A 19,994-nucleotide genomic window follows, 5' to 3' on the forward strand; every position below is an offset into this window, starting at 1 on the left:
CCAGCTCAGGGTTCTTGAGTTTCACACATTTCAAAAGGTTCCCTCCTTGATGCTAAACACATTAAAATCAGGAGGCATAACAAATGGGTGGGATATCTTAATTCCTAACGGTCTTGAAAGGGTTAGCAAGAAGTGGTCTTGCCATCCTTGCTTCTAAGAAGCATTCTGGCTGTACTTCCTCTAAAAGTGATTTGTTCTTTCTTCTGGCAGTCCACGATACATTCAATATTCTTTCCTATCACCACAATTCAAATATGTTAATTCTTCTTCCATCTTCCTTTTTCATTCCTCAGCTTTCGCATGTATATGAGGAAACTGGGTCATTAGTAAGGTAACACAAATCAAAGCCATATTGAGATAGCACTTCACGTTCGCTGGGTTGACTATGATCAGAAAAACAGAAAACGGGTGTTGGCAAGGATGTGAAGAAACAGGAACCCTCATTCCCTGCTGTTACGATCGTAAAGTGGTATAGTCACTGTAAAGACCCCTGGTGGCACAGTGGTTAAAGCACTCGGCTGCGAACCAAAAGGTAGGCAGTTCAACCCCACCAGCCGTACGGCTGAAGAAAGATGTGGCAGTCTGCTTCCATAAAGATTTACAGCTTTGGGAACCCCATTAGGCAGTTCTACTCTGTTCTATAGAGTCACTATGAGTCAGAATCGACTTGACTGCAATGGGTTTGGCTTTTTTTTTGGTTTAGCCTCCTAAACTGTGAGGAAAAAAAAATTTTTTTTCTGTTCTTTAATGCCACCCATTTGTGGTATTTGTTATAGGAGCGCTAAGAAACTAAGACACCTTCCTTATATTACTCCCTTGAAATTAACACCAACATTTATTATTCCGTAAGCCTGCATGTCTTACTTGAATCCTAAAACATAATTTTAGCTCATCAGTGCCTCTAGGTACTGAACTGCACTGTAGTCCACTTTAATAAACAAATACAGTCCTTGAACATGTGACATTTATCACTGTGTAAAGTTTTATCTGAAATACTAATCTGTAAAAGCCGCCTCGCATTAAATTACACACCAAAATAAAACACATAAAACAACAAAGAGTCTAGAACGACAAGATCTTGATGAATAAATTTAAAGAATTCTATTTTTAAAAGTCAAAGTCAGCTACCTTCAGTTCTGATTGTTCTGGTATCCAAAACACATTATTTTGGCAAAAATAGTCCTTGAATATAAGACCTGGAAGAAAATTCAAATAGAATTATAAAATGTGATACAAATAATTCATTAAAATACAATCTGTACTACAGTGCTGGAACAGCAAGGAAGGATACACACACACAAATACTCCCGAGGATAGCACCTCAAGCTCCAAAAGCACTTTGAGCGTTTAGGTTTAAATCCCAAGCTCTGAATTTAGGATCTACATTAACACTGCGAACGATACTTAACCTTCTGCTTCAATTTGCTCATTTGTAAAATGAGGATAACGGTAACCCCCTTATAAGGATGTTGTAAGGATCAGGTGATAATGAATGTAAGTATTTAGCATATGCCTGTTGTTGTTAGGTGTCATCCAGTAGGTTCTGTATCATAGTGACCCTATATGCCTAGCACAAAGCAAATGTTTCGTAAATTTTAATTACTACTAAAACTTCAATAAAGTTAAAATAAAATCATCTAGAACGCTCTTTCTCACTCTTCAATATGCATTCGAACTGGCTAGGAATCTAGTTAAAACGAGACTGTTGATTCAGTAGGTATGGAAGGGGCCTAGATTTGCATTTCTAACAACCTCCCAAACAGGTGTCAAGGAACCACACTTTTGAGTTACAAAGATCTAGAGGCCAAAACCAAATACCACAGCCACTGCTTTGAAGTTGATTCCAACTCACAGTAACCCTACAGGACAGAGCAGAACTGCCCCATAGGGTTTCCAAGGCTGTCAATCTTTAAGGAAGCTGACTGCCACATCTTTCTCCCACAGAGCGGCTGGTGAGTTCGAAACAGCCTTTCAGTTAGTAGTTGAGCACTTTAACCACTGTGCCACCAGGGATCCTGATCTCCTCAAAGCAGCGTTTCTCAAACTTTAGCAGCACCAGAATCACCTGGGAGTCCCCTGGTGGCCCAGCAGTTAAGAGCTGGGCTGCTAACGAAAAGGTCGGCGGTTCAAATCCACAGGAAGCTCCTTGGAAAGTCTATGCGCCAGCTCCACTCTGTCCTAAAGTGTTGCTATGAGTCAGGATCGACTCGACGGCAATGAGTTTGATTTTTTGGGTTCAGGATCACCTGCAGGGCTAGTTTAATACAGATTTATGGATTCCACCTCCTGAGTTTGAGAGAATTTGTATTTGTAACAAGTTGCTGCTATTCCCAGAACCATACTTTGACAACTGCTGATCAATGGTTCCCAATTAGGATATACATCAGAACCACCTGTGGATTTGTTTTGAATGCAGGTGCCCGTACTATACCCTAGTATGGTTCTCAGCGTGTGGTTCCCTCATCTACTAAATCTGAAACTCTAGGAGTGGGTGGGACCCAGCAATCTATATAAGAAATAAAAAATTAAAAAACACCTTCCAGGCGATTATGATGTATGCTGAAGTTTGATAATCACTACCTTATAGCTATAACTGAATCACAATTTCCTTGCTTCAATTCTACTAACCACGGAAGGAAATGTGCCACAAAAGTTCAACAAATAAAAGACAACTAGAATCCAAAGTTTAGGTATGCGTTACTCTTAATTCATTCTTGAACAAAATTTATAACTTCAACAACTAGCTCTAACAATTAATGACTGAAAGTAACCAAAATTAGTTTATAAAAGAAATTAAATGTATCAGACAGGCTAACCATAGCCAAAAGAAAAATTATGTACAGGAACACAGTAATAAATCTGTTTTAGAAATAAAAAAGTGAAATGAGAGGGCTAGAAAAGAACATACAAAAGAATTCCTGGCAACAAAGTTGCAGTTACAGTTACACTTTAAGTAAACTGAAAGGGGTTACTAGGTAAGGCTCTTTTGCTTTTCTCAATTTTTTAGTTGTCTATCATTTAATTTTATAATCTGCCACAATGTTGTACTGTTCATAAATAAAAATATTTTAAAGTAAAATGGCTTAAACTTAAATTGGGGCTTTTTTATGGGGAGGGGAGGTGATTCACCACATACTCGGAAAAAACAGTATACCACAAGGTATCATAAAAACGAGAATGGGAATCACTGCTTGAGGAATTCAGAGAGTGAAAAGAAAGTTGCCAGGTCACAGGACAAAAGTCCAGAAAGCTATCAGCAGGTCAAGAATGTTGTACCAAACTTTTCAAACAAAATTTTTAAACGGGAAAAAGAAATGCAAAATTACTATTGTAGGCCATCAATGACAAATTAAAAGCATACTGTTTGCCCAAATAGCATAAAACACAAAGAGGGTCTACAACCCAGTCTGAAAGCAAAAAAGACTTTTCTTTGATGTCCCCTCCTAGGTGTTGGTTATGAATTTAATCTTGTCTGCAAAAAAGATATGCTGAAATCCTAACCCCTGTACCTGTGAATGTGACCTTATTTGGGGAAACAGAGTTTTACATTTGTTATAAATTAATATCCTGGATTTGGGTAGGTCCCAATTCTAATCCCTTCTGAGTGGTGTTTCATAAAACTTAAGGACAGGGAAGCAGACTCACACAAGGGAAAGACAGCTTGTGAAGATACACCTCCAAGCCAAGAATCGCTCCAAGCGACCAATAAGGAAAGATCTTCCCATAGAGCAGACAGAAAGCGTGCATATCCCTGGACTGGGACTTCTGGCCTCCAGAACTGTGAGAAAATAATTTCTGTTCTTCAAAGCCATCACTTTCCGGTATTTTGTTATGGCAGCCCTAGGAAAGTAAGACAGAGTTCTTGGAAAATATGAATGCCATGAGAAAAAACTGCCAACCCCTTCAGGTATAAGTTAAATTGAGTTCTAGAGTTTCTCAGGTTACTCTGATCAAAAAGGGTGAAGATGCAATAACATGGATAAATCTCAAAAACTTAATGTTGGGCAAAAAAAAGCAGACAACAAAAAATATACACTCTATGACTCTATGTTCAAAAACAGACAAAATTAATCTATAGTATCACAAATCATAATAGTGGTTTCCCTTTGCGGGGGAAGGAGGTTTAGCGACCAGAATAGGACACAAGGGAGTTTCTGGGGTTCTGATTATGTTCTGCTTCTGAGTGCTGGCTACACAGCTGTGTTCCCATTGTAAAAAATTCACTGAGCTTTACACTTAGGAGTACTTTCTCTGTGTATTATACTTTAATCACGTTTACATTTTTTAAAAAAAAGGAAAAAAAAGGCAGTTTCTCTCTCAGAAAAACTAAAACACACTACTGCAAAAACAACCTAACAATGTTTATATTTAGTGAAGACGGTTCAGATAAGAATTACAGATTTGGAGATGGCAAGTGGAGAGTTAATACAGAGGATTATAAGAGGGTTCCTCAAGGGCTATCAGTAGATAAATCTTACATCTGACACGTACCTTTTTCAAGAGAAGTAGCCTTAGTAACTTCCTTTATAACACTGTCAAGCCAACCAAAAAGCATTATTATACTTTATGAAACTAATAAATTTGCTTTCTAATGGCAGAAGTGTATAAGAAACGCAAGATCTATTTTCCTTGAATTTCTGGCCAATAAAAAAATAACTAGGAAGGGGGTAAATAGTGCTAGAACACCATTTGCAACTCCCATTTCCTGAACCACTTCAGTGATTATTTCTCAAAATCAACTCACCCCTCAAGGGGAAACAGGACTCAGGAAGAAATAGAAGGTATAAATTATGTTCTAATCCCTTTAAATCTCATCCCACCCAAAAATCAAAGGAAATTTCATCACGTCAAGTTCCTCATCTGCAATTCTCTTATGTGATCCTCAAACACAGGACACAGACATTTTCAAATTATCTATTATGGCTTCACATTGACCAAATTACTTAATTTGACTTTTCTCCCCAGCATTAATGTAACCACACCAACCTGCTAACAATATGGTATGCTAAAGTAATTATATAATAAAATAATCATTGGGGGCCATCGCTGTTTTAAAATGCAAGCAAATGCAAATACCTTTTTTCCAATTATTTTAAGATCTTGAAAAATTATGTCATAAAGAAAAAAACCCACAGCACTATAAACAGTAAGAACTTTCAATATTCAAAACGCTGCCTGTGGCACAGATGTCCTCACTACTGCTTACCTGGAACTTCTTACATTATGCATGATTAACTTGCAGTAAATGTACTCTTAGTGCATTAAGATGTCCAATTCTTAACATCTGAAGAAATACTGTGATGTTGTAACTTGATTCCTACAACTGCTAATTAGCACGTTTTCATTAAATATATTACAGGCATATGATGTCAAATTGTATACTGCCGTTTTAAAAAGGAAATACTTTAAGCACACATCCTAAACTTTTGATCTTGGAAGTTAATTGATCTAATTCTACAAAATGTACCAAAGTAATCTTTCTGTTTATAACCTCTAGTACGGTAGTTTTAAATAGTTTCGTATTTTGTCTCTGCTCAAAAAAGGAGAAATTATGTAATTCAATGCTACTAAATTCTGGAGTATGGGGAAAAAATTCAAATTTTGGCTAAAATGAAATTATAACACAGTGTTGTAAAAAATGAGCTTTATTGTCCTCAATTTATAAAGTGCTCTTAAAATCAGTAAGAATTTGGTGGTTCCTCAAAAAGTTAAACACAGAATTACCTTACGACCCAGAAATTCCACTCCTGGGTTTATAACGCAAAGAATTCAAAGCAGGGATTCAAAAAGATACCTGAACATTAATGTTCACTGTAGAATTACTCACAGTAGCCAAAAGGTAGAAACAACCCAACTGTCCATCAAAAATTAATGGATAAACAAAATGTAGTATACTCATACAATGGAATATCATTCCACCATAAAAAGGAATGAAATTGTAGTACACACTACTACATGGATACACCTTCCAAAAACAGGGTTTCGAACCAGTTTTGTCCTGTTCAGTCACGGACAATGAAGCAAAACCCGAATGGGCACACACTTTGAAGCTGAGTGAACCGAACAATAACCAGAACAGGAAAAATTACAGGTCAAAGCCCTGCTAGAAACTTAATCTCCTACTTAGAAAATAAGGGCAGCGCGCATTGCATAGCAACCAAATCTCTGGATCGGCAGAGTCAGAAACAGCTGTGCCCCGTTCAAAGATGGCGGCTGACCGCACTGCTTTGAGTATGTGTCACTCTCCCCAGTCCTGGCAGTAGTCCACTTTCCCGCATCAGGCTCCCGAAAAGGTTCACTACGCCTCTTCCAAGTCTCCCATTCCAGGGCTTCAACCTGTAATTCTTCCTGTTCCAGTTACCCTTTCACTTCACCTAAATTTTAAAAATTCAGGTCCGTTTCGATTTGATTTTGTAGGCTGAACCAGTTTGAAGCCCTAACCTAAAACCAAAAGCCAAACCCATAGCGGTCAAGTCCATTTCCACTCACAGCGACCCTATGGGACATAGCAGAACTGCCCCATAAGGCTTCTTTGCACAGACTGCCACATCTTTCTCCCACATGATCCCACTTAAATGAAATACCTACAACAGACAAATGCATAGACATAAAAAGATTAGTGGTTATCATGGCTAGGTGGGCGGATATGAAGTAACTAATAGGTAGTTTCTGTTTGGATGACAAAAATGTTTTGGAAAAAAGTTACGTTGGTTGCACAACACTGTATGATTAATGCCATTAAAATGTACACTCGAAAATGGTTAAAATGGCATTTACATTGTATTTTCATCACAATAAAAAAAATCAGTAAGAAAACAAACACCGCAGTAAAAAGAAAATCAAGGCGAAGACACTAAACGTGTGTTAAGAATCATCTAAAGAACAATACTAATACTTTTTAAAGTTTGGGATAAAATTAAACAAAACATTCAAAATGTAAAAATGAAGCATGTTAAACCAATGGGAAAATAAAGGATTACTTAATAGATTTAATAGTGTTTATTCATTACATTTCTGAAGAATTTCTCAGATTGAGAGTAGAACAAAATTAGAAGATGAAGTTTGATTACATTAATTTTTAATTTATATCTTAAAAATCCACAAGAGAAATACATTAAGCATGTTTCACATCAGTAGCCATCAAAGAAATAAAGTGATACAATATGTCTTACACCTTAAGAAATTAACAGCCGTTATAATATTTAAAGTTGGTGAGGTATGAAGCAAGACCCACTGATCCCTTTTGATAAATACTGCAGCAATGTTTTCTCCCCCCAGTCTTTTTATTGTTGTAAAAATACATATAATACGACATTTACCAACTCAATGCTTTTCACATGTACAATTTAAACCCATTGCCATCTAGTCAATTTTGACTCATAGCAGCCCTACAGGACAGAGTAAAACTGCCCCATGGAGCACCTGGTGGTTTGGAACTGCTGACCTTTTTGTTAGCAGCCACAGCACTTAACCCCTAGGCCACCAGGGTTTCATTTAGTGATACCAATTACGTTAATAATCTTGTACAACCCTCACCAATATCCACTGCATGGCAATGTTTTAAGGGTTTTTAAAATGTTCCTGAACGTCATTTCTGGCAATATACTGAAGAGATAATACTAGATACAAAAAATGTCTCATCTGTAAATACATTCTTTACACTGTTTATATGTAAAAAATTAGAACAAGGGATAATATGATACATCTGCCACATGAAACATTGTATAACCATTCGTAAAGATGGTTATGAAGACTCACTGTAAGAATGCGACAGTGTTACCTAACGGATAAAAAAAAAAAGCAAGACATGAAAACAGATATGTATTATCTAGTTATGTAAATGATACATTTTTAAATGATCAAAAAAATATCAAAACGCTAATAATGGTCATATTTATTCCCAAGATTTAAAGTCCTCAGGCTAGCCTTTAAAATCATTAAAACATACACACACATTTCATACTTCAGTCAACACTACCTACCACCACCCTATCACTAAAGAAGAGTAAGGTTTGAATTACCATACTAAGAAAGCCTGAGAAAGTAGGCAAAGCAGAAAAAAAATCTACTTCAAAATTTAACATTTCTTACCTCAAGACACTTGGCTGTACTAAGCATAGAGACTCAATATCAGGGTTCTAGAGTATAGAGCTGAATCGCATGGAATCATACATAACTGATTCCAATTACCTGCTTTGAAAATTCCTTCATTAGCAAATCAGCCAGTCTTTAGGAAATTGCTCATTACTGATATCACATATTAAACGTAATAGAGCCTTGTCTGGAAGATAATCCCCTGAAATATTAGATAGGTGAAAGAGAGACACACAGACATAGATAGATCGATAAATGCAATAAAATTTAACAAGGAAAATTCCATACAAAATAGCACCATATTTATTCGGAGTCATCAAAGAGTTCTACATGTGAATTTTCCAGAAAACTGAAACTTATCACATTAACAAAACTTTGAAAATGTTCACTTTCATAACAATCTTTTCAAAAAACACAATTTCCTACTTTCTTAAACACAGTATGTACAATAAAATTTTATTTATGATTAAAGTTATCACTGTGACACATTAATGTACTACACTATAATATTCTGATTCCTTCAGAAGGTGAATGATTATAGGACTGCATGTATCTATATAAACCCAAAAACCAAATCCGTTGCCATCAAGTCGATTCTGGCTCATAGCACCCTATAGGACAGAGCAGAACTGCCCCATAGGGTTTCCAAGGAGCACCTGATGGATCTGAACAGCCGTAGCTCTTAACCACTACACGACCAGGGTTTCCACAGATGTATATAATGGCCTTAAAACACTAGTGTTCTATAGTTTACCTATTTTTTAAAAATAGTTTTTCCTTTTTCCTTGAAATGACACAACACTTCAACTGTCAGTGTGCCTAACTCCAGGGGCTAACCCTGTAGATTTTCCATGGGCTAAGAAATCAGATAACCAACCCTGTTGGGGCTGTAAAATTTAAAGTTAATTGACTCCAATTCAAAAAACCAAACCCACTGCCAACAAGTTGATTTCAACTTATGGTGACCCTAGAGGAGAGTAGAACCTCCTCCATAGGGTTTCCAAGGAGCGCTTGGTGGGTTTGAACTGCTGACCTTTTGGATTAGCAGCTGAACTCTTAACCACTACGCCACCAAGGTTTCCCAAATTAGTAGATTCTAAATAAAGGCCACAGGATTATTGTACTTATTATTAATGGCTCAGAGGCCTTTTTATGTCCAGGATCCCTGCTATGTTTTGAACAGCTGAGGTCACTAGCACTCAATAAACGTTAGTTGAAATACTGGCTCTAACTTATACATACACTAGAGTTAATTTAAAAAAAAGTAACAATAACTGAATGATTTGATTAATCACAAAGTGATATTCTCTACAGGGAAAGTTACTCAACTTGTCTCTGACAAAAAAAAAATTATCTGTATGAATGAGAAACAAACGCTAAAGAGAAAAATGAGAAGAGGCAAGAAGGACAAGTTAAAACAAAACAACAAAGTCCATACCTTCATGGCTTTAGAATTCAAGACTCAGCACTTCGGGAATATTTATTGGTAGTGTTTTTTAAAGTATAATCACAGTGGTTATTGAATATTGATTACATAAATTTGCACCAGTCTATACCACATATCTAGGAGCCCTGGTGGCTCAGTGATTAAGAGCTCAACTGCTAACCAAAAGGTCGGCAGTTCAAATCCACCACCTGCTCCTTGGAAACCCTATGGGGCAGTTCTACTCTGTTCTACGAGGTTACTATGAGTCAGAAACAACTTGATGGCATTGAGTTATACCACATATGTATTAAACACTGCTTTAAAAAAATCAGTGTCTTTCTTCTAGCAAACATTTCTCACAGACAACTTCAAAATGAATTTTCAAGTTATTATACATATTTTTTAAGCACCTGCAATGTAGGTACACATTTCTCTTTACTAAAAGATCTATGTTTCATTGATATTTCTGGTCAAATAATTTACTGTAATCACTCTTGAACACTGATTCAAGTAGAGGTATGAAATAAAATACATATTCTTCATATGATTTGTAAGTATTGCACTGTATAGTTTACAAAGTTAGAAGTCTACAGAAATTAGCATTATAACAGACCTTAAGAAAAACAATCTAAGTGAGAACAAATCAGTACTGTTATTACCACTGATACTAATTTCCTGATTAATGAAGCTCATTAGCTCTCATAAATCACTTCTATGGCTATAATAATTGAGTACAAGGAAAATAAAATTTCTTGGTTATTTCAGTTTTACTCAAGTGGACTCAAACCACATAAGACACATCTTCTCTTCCTTGGATTTCTCAGTATATTTCTACCAACTCCCTCAAATAATTTAGTGTTCAGAAAAGACTGGTAATTCCCAAGACTCACTACCAAAAACATGCTAAGGGTAAGGAACATGTATGATTGCATGGATCAGATTCATGGGTTGATCAGATTCATATATGGACTACAAAAGACCCAACCAAGCTAAACTCTGTCAATCACTTTGCAAAGGGCATTGCAGAATTGTGATGTTGGAACTATTTGTCATTTTCAGGATTTCCTACTTCTAAAAATACTAATAATGCATTCAACAAAATTTTATCTAAATAAAGAATTCACAAAGTTTCAACTAAAGTTGCTAACTTCTGTGACTGGTAATATCAAGCAATTTGGGGGGTGGAATTATTTAATAAGGAAAAATTTGACTCAAGTACTGATTCTAATTTTTGGTCAATTGAAGTTGCCCTCCCACCATCATAAGCCTGTCTATTCTTGGACACATAGCTCTGGCTTCACTTTTGTTGTGTGCCATGGAGTAGATTCTAACTCATAGCAACCCTACAGGACAGAGCAGAATGCCCCACAGGGTTTCCCAGGCCGTAGTCTTTACAGAGCAGATTGCCAGGTATTTTCTACATGGAGCCTCTGGTGAGTCTGGAGCCACTGGTGGGTTTGAACAGTTGACTTTTCGGTTAGCAGCCAGGCACTTAAACCATTCCACCATCAAGACTCCTTAACCAAAACCAAATCAAACCAAACCCATTTCGGTGGAAATTCCAACTCACAGTGACCCTACAGAGCAGAGCTGCCGCATAGGGTTTCCAAGGCTGTAATCACTATGGAAGCAGACTGCCACATCTTTTTCCTGAGGAAGGGCTGGTGGGTTTGAACTGTCAACCTTTTGGTTAGCAGCTGAGTACTTAACCACTGTGCCACCAGGGCTCCTTAAGCCTTCTGTATTTCTCTTTTCTCTGCAACTTCTCTTAAGTCCATTTCAGTATCAACCTATACACTCCTATGTTTTCTTTACCTCTTATCCTACATCATACCTCTCAAGCAATACTCACTTCTATTCTTCAACACTCCTACTTATACTGTTACAACAGACAATCAGACTCTCCATAAAGATTGGACACTTTTAACATGACAGATCTGGTAAGTAACACTGTTGATAAGTTTTGGGAAAAAAAAAAATACAAAAAAAGGACAATCACAAAATGACAATTGCTTACCAACTTTTGAGTATGTTTGTATTAAGGATCTCTGATGGCACAATGATTAAGCACTAGGTTGCTAACCAAAAAGTCAAATCGAACCCACCGGTAGCAGCTCTGCAGGAGAAAAGACCTGGCAATATGCTCTCATAAAGGTTACTGCCTAGAAAACCCTGGGGCAGTTATACTCTTATAAAGCATCCCTATGAGTCAGAATCGACTCAATGGCACACAACATGTTTGTATTAACTACTGATACACCTACATCTCTCCAGTTGCGTTCACTAATTCGAATGGTCAGAACTACTACTTCAAGCTGATAAACTTTTAAACTTCTGAAAAACTCATATGCATATCTGGGTTACAATTTTAAACCTAAGTAACATAACAAATATTTAAACGTAAAAATAAATATAAAAGGAGTGAACATAAAAATACAAAACTCAAAAGTTATAAAACACTATTTCTTTAAACTCTGTTTTACAAGAGCTTTCTTTTTGTGCAAAGCTACCAACATACAAGTTAAATTTTGTTGCAGTCCAAGAGTCATATTCACATGTATGATTTTACATGGTCCTTTTATTTTTGCGTATTTATTAGTAAGTATAAAAGCGGTTTGCATGACAAAGACTGCTGCACACTATATTATCTCTGACAAAAATAATAATGCTATCGCTAGAGATATTTTCACAAAACTATAACAGAAAAAAATTGTGCAAACAAAAAATTTACTTTCTACCTAACCATGCATGAGTCCAAACAAAGGCATATGCCATTAAATAAAAATTTAACTGAGTAGAAAAACAGTCTATTTGTATTGGTTGCTAATGTGGTGGTGGGGCCCTGGTGGCAGAGTGATTAAGCACCTGGCTGTTAACAAAAGGTGGGCAGTTCAAATTCATCAGCAGCTCCTTAGAAACTCTATGGGGCAGTTTTACTCTGTCCTATAGGGTCGCTAGGAGTCTGAATCTCTATAAGTCGGATTCCACTCAACGGCAACGTTTAGGTTTTTTTTTTTTTTTGTAATGTTTGGTAATATATAACACCTTTCCATTATCCTATCCTTTCATAAAGAAAACTAAAATATGAAAAATATCTAGAATAATACACAACAACCGCTAAGAGTGATTACTTAGGAGCAGAGATTTAAGACTGAAGAAGGGAACTTGTCAGACTGCAGTAAGGTGCTTTTTACACTATATATTCTATTAAGTGTAAACGTAAATAACACTTTCGTAGTTTAAAAAAATTATGAGTGGATTATCTAGTTATCTGATCAGTTTAATAATGAACTCACCACTCTGAATACTAAACAGAATCTACACACTGCTGAAGAATATGAAAAGAGGTTATACTTTCATTTTTTATAAGACACTGGAGAATAGAAAATAAATTTGACGTCAACCTTGTTTAAGGAAAAATTGAGTTCAATACCAAAGTGTATGAAAACTCATTTTGTTTTTAATTAAAAATTTGCCCTAAAACATTCCACTATTTCTTTATATATGCAACATGAAATAACCATTCCTAAACATCAAAGTAACACAGAAGTCAAAACTCTACCGATAATTTAAGTTAACGGGCACGGTCAAAAAGATTAAAGAACGATTTTATTCTGACATCAACTACTGTCAGAGAGATAAGAAACCCCTCCAAATACTGCCCAAAAGTTGTTGTAAATACAAAGTTACAATTATGAAGAAGTTATCAAAGACCATATAAACGGGAATAAATGCCCAGAGGTGGAAGGCATTCTGTCTTAGGTGTTCTGAGAATGGCCCGTGGAGAAAGGTACTGCAGCAAAAATAAACGACAGAATGTTAACAGATCTAGAGTACTTTAAAGAACGGCAACAAGGAAAAAAACTAAAAGAACGTTTGAAAGGATGAGGAACAGCATCCAATGGAATCATCACGTCTGCGCGATCACTGCTCCGGACTTCCAGTGAGTGGGACGGGGGTGGAACTACCACCGGGCGGGGGAGACGCAGCCCGGGCTGAGAGGAGCGTACGCTTCTGCAGGTGGCAGAGCGCCCGCAGTGGGTGGGGAGAATCGTGTAGCCTCAATAGGGTAACTGTACTCCCTCCAAGGCTAGAGGAAGCTGACACAGCACGTCTCCCGGCACGAAGAGGCACTCGCCCTCAGCCCCTCCCTAACAACTTGCCTTGTGAGAGTTGTGGGTCTCAGGCCCCCGGAACCCAAGGCTCCGCCATCCAGGACAACTGCTTCTGCCAACAAGGACCCGCGAGAATCTGGAGATCTCGCGATACAAACCCAGTAGCATCTCGCGAGTTTCCTCTAAAACCAACATGGCGGTTCTGAAAATCAGTACTTAGAAACTAGAAAGTGTTTTAATTACCGTACTAGATAATGTGCAAAACATAGGAAGTATAGGAAATGTTTTACTGCCTGATGTTTATTATCCTATTCCCTTAATCGAGAAGAAAAGCAACAAAGAACCCTAAAACTTCCCAGTGCTCGCGGTTACTCTAAACACACACCGCAGCCCTCCGCCTCTGCCGGCCTCCTTGCCTGTCACGTGGACACCGATTATGTGCGTACCAGTCACGTGGCCGCGAATGAGCAAGCGCGCGCCCGTCACCCTCTCAAGAACCCTCCCCGCCCCCTTTCGCCCGCGCACACGTGCGCGCGCACCCCCGCCCCACGTGGGGGTTTCGCCGTCGCCACAGTTGCCGCCGCCTCCTCCAGCCCCCCCCGCCTGCGCTCAGCTCTAAATCCGGGTCCTAGAGTCGACTGCCGCTTGGTGTCCCTTCCCCCTCCACTCTCCCTCCTCCGCCTCTGGCCCCCGCCACGTGCCCAGAGCGTCTGCTCACCTTTCGTGCGGGGTTGGGCGCCGCGGGCCACTCGGGGAGGTGCCGCCGCCGTGGCCGCTCTCCGCCCCTGCCACGGCACTTGTTCGGGTGGCCGCTGCCGCAGGAAGCTCGACAGCGGCGCTGCGGCGCTTCCAGGTGGGTCCCCGCCTCCCGCTCCTGCCACTTCCCGCAGCACCAGCGGCTCCTTCCGGTCCCCTCCTTTCTCCTCGCTGGGACAGGAGGGCTGCGGCGGCTGCAGGCGCGCTCACTACACCGCCTGCTGGTAACCGCGGCCCGTGCAGCGCCCGGGCCCGGGGCCCGGCCCCAGGCGAGGTTCGGTCTTCGGAGTGCAGGACCAAGTCCATCTCCTGCGGCAGCCTGGCTGGGTCCTACCCATGGAGAAAAGGCGTCCCCGTAGTTCCGCTGTTGGAAGTCCGCTTCATCCTGCCCTTTGTGACTTCTCACGAGGATTGTAAACCTTAGCTCCCTTAGCACTTTGGTCTCAATCTAGGGAAATATCTGTACATGTATCATACATGCTCCTGCCTACCTAATCTCCAAGCCCACGGCCCCCTCGCTCATCCCTTTGGTTTTCTGGCTATTTCTGAAACATGCGAGCTTTTGCGCTTGCTGTTCCCTCTGGCTAGAACACTTGCAGATTTCTATTTGAAGTCCTGCTCACAGGTCAACATCAGAGAGCTGCCTAGACCACTCTAATCCAAAATAGCACACCTGCATCACTGCTGTTACTCTCTTTACCCTGTTTTACTATTAATGATTCATTAACAGTTGTTGCTTCCAGACATTATTTACATGTTGGTCTCCTTGCAACCAAGAATTAGTCCTTAAAGGCAGGGACTTTCTCACTTTTGTTCATTGCCATAACCCCAGTGCTCAGAACTGTGTCTGGCACAAAGCAGTGCTCGATAAATACTCTATCAAGCCATACCAAACAATAATATTGACCATGCCAGAAAAGCCCAACACACATTAATGGAGATAAGCATCCAGCTTGGGTTGATAGTACCATAGAGAACCTCACGATTTATTTGCTCTGTGCTGTGGAAAAACTAAGCTAAATCTTCTTTCCCTGTTGATAATTTGAAAATTATGTTCCAAAAATATCAGATCCAATGGTGGTGGTTGTATGCCATCAAGTCGATTCCTACCATAGTAACCCTATATGACAGAACTGCCCCATAGGGTTTCCTACACTGTAAATTTTATGGGAGCAGATCGCCAGGTCTTTTCTTGCCCTGAGCACGTGATGGGTTTCAGCCTCAAACTGGTTACCAGCTGAGTGCTTAACCATTGTGCCACCAGGGCTCCTTAATCTAGCAGTATTGCCCATTGCTGTCAATTCCGACTCATAGCAACCCTATAGGACAGGGTAGAACTGCCCCGTACAGTTTCCAAGCTGTAATCTTTACAGCAAAATTTGCGTTCACTCTCTTGGAACCCAACTGACGTGCAATAAGGAAGATCAAGCTATCCTGCCAAATGGGAGGCCTCGGAGATTAGATCAAATGGAGAGGCTTTGAGGAAATATGGTACCTCGGCCAACAGTACTAAGGCCCTAGTCGTGAAAGATCTTGGACCTTCCGGCACAGCGTAACTCCAAGCTGAATGCTTATGAGTGCCCTCTGCCGTCAACATATGGAGCAGAACCACCCAGGCGACCCATGGTTGCTGTTAGGTGCCATTGAGTTGGTTCCGACCCATAGTGACCCCATGTACAACAGAACAAAACACTGCCCGGTACTGTGCCATCCTGATACTCGTTATGCTTGAGATAATTGTTGCAACCACTGTGTGAATCCATCTCACTGAGGATCTTCCTCTTTTTTACTGACTCTCTACCAAGCATGATGTCCTTCTCCAGGGACTGGTGCCTCCCGATAACATGTCCAAAGTATGTGAGACGTAGTTTTGCCATCCTTGCATCTAAGGACCATTCTGGGTGTACTTCTTCCAAGACACATTTGTTCGTTGTTTTGGCAGTCCATGGTATATACTGAGTATTCTTCGCCAACACCACAATTCAGAGGCGTCAATTCTTTGGTCTTCGTTATTCATTGTCCAGTTTTAGCATGCATATGAGGCGACTGATAACATCATAGCTTGGGTCAGGTGCACCTTAGTCTTCAAGGTGACATCTTTGCTTTTAACACTTTAAAGCAGTCCTTTGGAGCAGATTCACCTAATGCAATGCATCTTCTGATTTCTTGACTGCTGTTTCCACGGATATTGATTGTGGATCCAAGTAAAATGAAATCCTTGACAACTTCAGTCTTTTCTCTTTTTATCATGATGTTGCTTATTGGTCCAGTTGTTAGGATTTTTGTTTTCTTTATGTTGAGGTGCAATCCATACTGAAGGCTGTGGTCTTTGATCTTCATCAGTAAGTGCTTCAAGTCCTCTTCACTATCAGCAAGCAAGGTTGTGTCATCTGCATAGTGCAGGTTGTTAATGAGTCTTCCTCCAATCCTGATGCCCCATTCTTCTTCATAGAGTCCAGCTTTTTGGATTATTTGTTTAGCATACAGATTGAATAGGTTTGGTGAAAGGATATAACCCTGACACACACGTTTCCTGGCTTTAAACCATGCGGTATCCCCTTGTTCTGTTTGAACAACTACCACATGATGTGTCGTTTCCTCACCAGCACTATCAAGTGTTCTGGAATTCCCGTTGTTCACAATGTTATCCATAATTTGTTATGATCCACACAGTTGGATACCTTTCTGGTATTCTCTGCTTTCAGCCAGGATCCATCTGACGTCAGCAGTGATATCCCTGGTTCCGAGTTCTCTTCTGAATCCGGCTTGAATTTCTGGCAGTTCCCTGTGGATATACTGCTGCAGCTGCTTTTGAATGGTCATCATCAAAATTTTACTGGTGTGTGATATTAATGATACTGTTTGATAGTTGTGAAAATATATTGTTGTTTTACACCAGTAAGTTATGAAAGTGCTTTGTTATGCTAGAGAAAATAGTCTTCAACCTGAGTTGCACCATGACTTTCCTGTTGAAGAGCTGTACCTGCTGCCATATTCATAAGCAGTGTTGCACTTCAGACCCACATCTCCTGTAGCAGAATTTCATGTGGGTGACAGAATTGAAGGAACTTAAATACTAAGGGTTTGTCTGGGAACAAGTCTATACCTGAATAGTTGCCATCATAAATAATTATGCCTCCATAATTTTGCCAAACTTACACACTTCAGACATGAATCATCTACTCAGCAGTTAGAGCCCTCTAGGGGGATAGACTGGAATCTTGGACTTTCTGCCATTGGTGATCTTTGCTCACTGGTTACGTGTTCAGCTGCTAACCAAAGGGTTGGCAGTTCCATTCTACCAACCGCTACTTGCAAACCCTATGGGGTAGTTCTGCTCTGTCCTGTAGGGTCACTCTGAGTTGGAATCAACTCAATGGCAACAAGTTTGTTTTTCTGGTTTTATAGGACTATGCATCTGGAAGGATTGCACCCAGAAATGGGGAGAGCAATACTGTGCATTTACTATGTACTTTGTATCTATTAAATCATTTAGTTTCATGGCATCCCAATGAGGTAGATACTGATTTTGCAGATGAAGAAGCTAAGGCCAGAGAACTTGCAAGGGTCACAGAGGTAGTAAATGGCAGACAGTATTCAAGTCCAAGCAATCTATCATAATGTTGATTGCATTCATGACCTTAATTCTTCACACCTCTCTGTATCCACACCCTTTGTCATGTAACTTTGCAGTTCCTCTCATTAAGATAATTTATTTCCCCATCTCTTGATTCTGAGTTTTACCAGGTAATTTGCTTTGGCCAATGAAATGTTAGCAGATGTAACACATGAGGCTTGGAAATGAGCTTGCTTCTCTGCCATGACCAAGAGAACATGTCTGGGTTAGCATGCTGGAGGACATATAAAAAAGAGCCAGTTTGCTCCAATCATTTTACCCAAAGTCATCCTAGATCTGCCAAACCTTAGACAAGTAAGGGAGCCCAGCTGAGGTCAGCAGAGCTGCCTAGCCAACCCACAGCTGACTGAAGATGCTTGAGTGAACCAAGCTGACATCTGCCAAGGCCAGATTAGCTCAACTCCACAGATTTGTAAAATATTCTTGTATACCACTGAGGTTTTATGGTGGTTACAATAGCATTATTGTAGCAATAAGTAACTGATACACTGGCTCGGGCGTCCATACTCTAATGACTATTCATATTGCTTTTCAAATTGTTGAGTTTTAGATGACTGACAAAGGAGTAGATATAACCAGCATAGAAATTTGGGACTAGAGCTTGGAAGAAACATTTGGGTAGTGAAATATATTTGAGAACCATTTTAAAAGGAGCAATAGTTGAAACTAAGGGAGTGAATGAGCCCCCTAATATATATATTTATTAAGGTAGAGAGACAGAATTACTGTTTAACATTCAGAATGAGAAAAAGTAAAAGGCAGCAAAGGAATAGGCAGATGTGTGAAGGGGGAAGTCTATAAAATGGCAGCATCAAACAAATTTAAAAGAGGGAGGTTTCAGCATATAGTTGTTATTGGGTAAGTCATTCGATTTTCTTGGTGGAAATTCACCTGTGACTTCTGAAAAAAGCATAGTTTTGGATGGAGTCAGCCATGTCTGGGTTTGAATTCTGACAACAGCTGGGCACATTCATCTGTTTAGCCTGCTACCTGACACTAAGAATTCGATATTAATAGTGGTTGTGTCATTAGTAAAATAGCTTTGAACAGTACCCATTTTTCCCCCTAGAAAATGTTTCTTACCTGCCTCCCCACAATTGGTTAAAAGAGCAACAGGTATATTCAAACCAGTCACCTTCCTTTGAGAAAGGAGGGAGTAGGTTCAAGACACAATTGCCTCTTTCTGATAAAATTAACCACGCATAATATTCCAAAGTTTATTAGGAAAATAGTAATGACTGCTAATAAGAAAAAGCCACATAAAGAAAAAAAAGTGAGCAGGCAATAGAAGCCAGATAAAACCCATTGCTGTCGAGTAGATTCTGATTCATAGCGACCCTATAGGACAGAGTAGAACTGCCCTATAGAGTTTCCAAGGACTGCCTGGTGGATTCACACTGCAGACCTTTTGGTTAGCTCTTAACCACTACACCATCAGGGATTCCTGAAGCCAAGAAGCCAGATGGTAAGTCTGAAAAAGAAAGAATTAATACTAAAGAAGTGGGAGTAGAGGTGTAGACCAATTAAGTAACACATTTGTAAATAAAAAAGAAGAAACTGGTGTGGCACATTGGTCACGAAAAGATTAATTTCCCTTATCCTCTTCCTCCCAGTAAGGGAGAATTCTTCATGTCTGAAGGCAGGGGAAGGTGCTAGTCAACAAGGAAGGTTTGAAAAGCTCTGTGGCATAGATAAGGAACCCTGCTGTTACAGCACATTAAAGTGCTTGACTGCTAACCAAAAAGTTAGTGGTTTGAACCCACCCAGCAGCTCTACAGGAGAAAGAACTAGCAGTCTGCTTCCGTAAAGATTAGAGCCAAGAAAACCCTACAGGGCAGTTCTTCTTTGTTACACTGGATCACTGCAAGTCAATCGACTTGATGGCCTCTAACATCATAGCATAGTATTCTTGATTGAAATATGTACTGGGGGAAAAGCACCCTGAATTAATAAATGAATTAATGAA

General features: G+C 39.5%; 1 protein-coding gene across 3 annotated transcripts in view; it reads right to left on the bottom strand.

The window, feature by feature from the left end:
* ZZZ3 (zinc finger ZZ-type containing 3) overlaps positions 1-14,484 on the bottom strand; it is a 115,331-nt gene extending 100,847 nt beyond the window's left edge. The window contains exon 1 of one of the 3 annotated variants that reach the window (XM_023549463.2): positions 14,354-14,484. The gene's annotated coding sequence lies outside the window, so the exon portion shown is untranslated. Of the gene's footprint in view, positions 1-1,128; positions 14,103-14,353 lie in introns of those variants that run through there. The other 2 variants (XM_064282139.1, XM_023549464.2) reach the window with 2 other exon arrangements.
* Between the last annotated feature and the right edge of the window lie 5,510 nt (positions 14,485-19,994).

The sequence above is a fragment of the Loxodonta africana genome, chromosome 3 (assembly GCF_030014295.1).
Source record: "Loxodonta africana isolate mLoxAfr1 chromosome 3, mLoxAfr1.hap2, whole genome shotgun sequence".
NCBI lineage: Eukaryota > Metazoa > Chordata > Mammalia > Proboscidea > Elephantidae > Loxodonta > Loxodonta africana.